Consider the following 3,820-nt stretch of genomic DNA (forward strand, 5'->3'; position numbering starts at 1 on the left):
CATTCCCCAGCCATTCCCAAACCTGGAGCGTTCCCATCTCCCAGCCAGTTTCCATCTCCCATCCATCTGGACACCCCTGGAGCTGGAGATTTGGGGCTGGAGCTGCATCCCTGGAGGGAATCCATCCCAGCCCTGCATCCCAGCTCCAGGATTTTCCAGGAATTCCGTGTCCCAGCAGCTTCTTCCATGTCCCCAAGCCCATCCCGGTGCCGTGGGTTGGGTCTTCCCAAGATTTTCATCCAAGGAAGCGTTAAGCTCATTCTTGGAGCTCGGGAAGCCAAGGAATGAGGAGGGAGCTGAGGAAGCCTCTCCATCCTTGGATTTGGGATGGGCTGGATGAGATTTTTCCCAGGAGATTTCCCTGAGCCGGGTGAAGTCCAGTGCTGATCCCAATCCCTGGCCGCGGCCGCTCCGCTCTTCCCGCATTCCCAGGCTCCAATTTCCCCTATGATTTAATTGCTCGCATCCAGCCCGGCAGCGCCAGGAAAGGAAATTCCGGGATAAGCGCAGGGATGGGATGAGGAAGGATGGAAAATTGTCCACGCTGGGCTCCAGATGCGGCGATGGGGGGAGAACGGGAACCCCCAAAGCGGATTTTGGGAATGGTTTTGTTCCTTATCCCGGCTCAGATCCCTGATCCTGAATTTCCATGGAATTCCACTCACCCCAAGGGATGCGCGCTCTCCTCGTGCCACGCGCGCGCTCCCGTCACATTCCCATTCCCAAGGATTTCCGCAGCGATTCCCTCCCGGCAGCGCCAGGAGAGGGAGCCCGAGCTGCTGCCGCCTCCAGGAATTCTCCGCTCCAAGGATTCTCCGCTCCACGAGGCCGCATCCAGCGGGATCCGCTCTTCCCATATCCCGGGACACGCCGCGGGTGGGGAATTCCCACTCCTGGCAGCCGGGACTCTGCTCCACAGCTCTGGGAGTGGGGCAGCCTGGGAATGGGATTGCCTGGGAATGGGGCAGCCGGGATCCAGTCCCGCCGGAGCATTCCCGCCGGCCTTCCCGTGGGGATCGTCCTGGGCTGTGGGAGACACATTCCAGAGGGCACAGGGACCAATCCAGACCTCTGGTGCTGCTGGGAATTCCGGGATCTCTGATGCTGTGAGGGATGCAGGGATGCTGCTGGGAATTCAGGGATCTCTGGTGCTGCTGGGAATTCAGGGATCTCGGGTGCCGATGGAGAAGCAGCTCCAACTGGAGGAGGCCGGGACACAGCTCCCGGATCCCGGTGCCAGCAGGAGATCGGAACTCTGGGAACTCTTTCCGGGTGCGGAGCACCCCATTTGCCGGGATCTGCAGCGGGATCATGGATGTTCTCCGTGCAGGTCTCCAACAAAGCTCTCTCCAGGAAAGCAAATCCAGTTGGGATCCCAGCAAAGATTCCAAGCTGAACCCGAGGCACAAAATCCCTGGGATCTGTCACTGCCTTCGTTTGGATCCCAAATGGAATCAAATCCTCCCCAGTCTTCCCAAAGCCGGGCTTCGGGATTGCTGGGCTGTCCTGGTGGAGCCAGAATTTTTTGAGGAATTCCCTCAGGGAAGGGAATTATCCCATGTTTGGCAGGACCAGCAGTGCTGCAAATTCCCAAAATTCCCCAAAATTCCCACCCCATCCAGAGCTGAGCCCCCAGCATTCCTGCTTTTGGATGAGGGGCTCCCCCAGCTTTCCCCACTCCCAGCCCCTTTCCCAGCATTTCCAGGCTCCTCCTGAGCCGCACTTGGGATTTGGGAGATGCTGGGATTGACCACAGCACGGAAAATCTGGATCCAGCCATCAGCAGCGCCAGATTCTCGGGATCCTCCCAGCTCCAGGCACCTTCCCACAGCTTTCCCATCCAATCCCTACCTTTTCCAGCTCTCCCAGTTCAGCTCCCAGTGAGTTTTTCCAAGTTAATTGGGGCTAATTGATTCCAGTGGCTCCAGGAGGCTCCGGGCACTGCCGCTTCCACCTCTGGAATGAGGCAGCCGGCACACGGAGCTCCTCCAAGGCTTTGGAAAAACTGGGATTCTCCTCCTCCGGCTTATCCAGGCCTGGATATTCCCTGTCCTGAGTTCTGCTTCATTCCAGGCATCCTCTCGTTCCACACGGATCCTGCTGATCCAGCCCAGATCCCAGGAAAAGGGGTTTTTTTTCAGGAGAAGGTCACAGCTGGGTGGGCCAGGATTTAGAGCTTGGCTGATGTCATTAATTCCCGTTAATTGCATTAACCTTTCCCACATTTTCCAGCCCAGCCCACGTGGTTTATCCTTAAAAACAGTCGATTTTCATGGAATATCTGGGATTTTTATTCCCCTCATTCTCAGATCCATTGATTTTTTACAGGGAAGCTTGACCCTGGAATAAAACTCATCTTCCATCGGGTTCTTGGCTGGATAATCTCCTTAGGAAAAGGAAATCCTTGGTTTCTGGGCAGTGCTTTTCTTCCAGGAAAACTGGGAATGCCTTTGGAAGTGGCTTTGAAAGAAATAAAATTAACTGGGACAACACCTAATCCTGGAGAATTCCAGGCCTGGGCCATATCCTGGTTTCATTCCCTGGAAACAAAGAGCTCAAAAGGTCTTTTTCCCCCCCTAAATATTTATTCCCTCATCTGCAATCCTGGGAATATTTCAATATGGGAGAAAATTCCTGGATTTGGGGCGTGGAGGTGATGCAGGGATAGGTGCCAGGGGCGCGCCTCAACTGATTTCATTCCTATTAGAATTCCCTAAATTACCTGGAATTGATTTGGAATCGGGGCCACCAGGAGCGGGATTTCCTTGGTGGGGAGACGGGAATCGGGATGCAATTCCCCAGGATTTATTCCCTTGCTGGCAGCTCTTTGGGGCCTGGGTTTTGGGTTGTTTGGGAACACGAGGGGACATCGGCGTCCTAAATGACTCCGAGTGTCCCTTCCAGCTGGGCCTGGAGAACAGAGCTGCCAGCCCTGCCGGCGTCACCGTCGATAATAAAAAACGGGGAAAACATCTCCTTTTCCGTGCGGATGGATCCTTCTGGATGCTGGGATATACAGGAATATCTGAATATCGGCGGATTAGATCGATTTCTATGGAATATCCGTCCCCCTGGATCGCTGGAAGCGGCCGAGGCCGGCGCTGGGGCGGTGGAAGCGGCGCTGCCGTGGCAGGGGTGGGGTGGGATGGGCTTTAAGGTCCTTCCCAGCTCCGCATTCCAGGATTTTCTGGGAGCTATCGGGACATGTCACGACAGCGGAGAATCATCGCCGGCACCGCGCGTTCCTTTCTGGCGTTGCCGGCGGCAGAGCCGAGCCCTCCCCGCCCGGCCGCGCTGCGGGCCCGGGCTGCAAAGGGTTAAAGCGGCACCGGGACCGAACCGGGGCTGCAAAGGGTTAAAGCGGCACCGGGGCTGGAACCGAACCGGGGCTGCAAAGGGTTAAAGCGGGACCGCGGAGGCGGCACCGAACCGGGGCTCTAAAGGGTTAAAGCGGCACCGGGACCGAACCGGGGCTGCAAAGGGTTAAAGCGGCACCGGGGCCGGAACCGAACCGGGGCTCGCAAAGGGTTAAAGCGGCCCGGGGAGCGGCCCGGGGCTCGCAAAGGGTTAAGGCCGCGGGCCGGGCCGGGCCGGGCCCCCCCGCGCGGGGCCGCTCCCCGGGGGCGGTGCGGGGCTGACATCACGGCCCCGCCGCGCCGAGCACCGGCCGAGCTGCGGGCAGCGCTCCCCGCTCGGCAGCGGGCACAGCCCGGCCTCCTCCTCCCTCTCCTCCGCCTCCTCCTCCTCCTCCTCCTTCTCCTCCTCCTCTTCTGCTTCTCCTTCTCCTCCTTCTCCTTCTCCTCCTTCTCCTTCTCCTCCT

The sequence above is a fragment of the Corvus kubaryi genome, unplaced genomic scaffold (genome assembly GCF_017639235.1).
Source record: "Corvus kubaryi isolate FWS band 111438036 unplaced genomic scaffold, C.kubaryi_AGA036_p1.0 37394, whole genome shotgun sequence".
Classification (NCBI taxonomy): domain Eukaryota; kingdom Metazoa; phylum Chordata; class Aves; order Passeriformes; family Corvidae; genus Corvus; species Corvus kubaryi.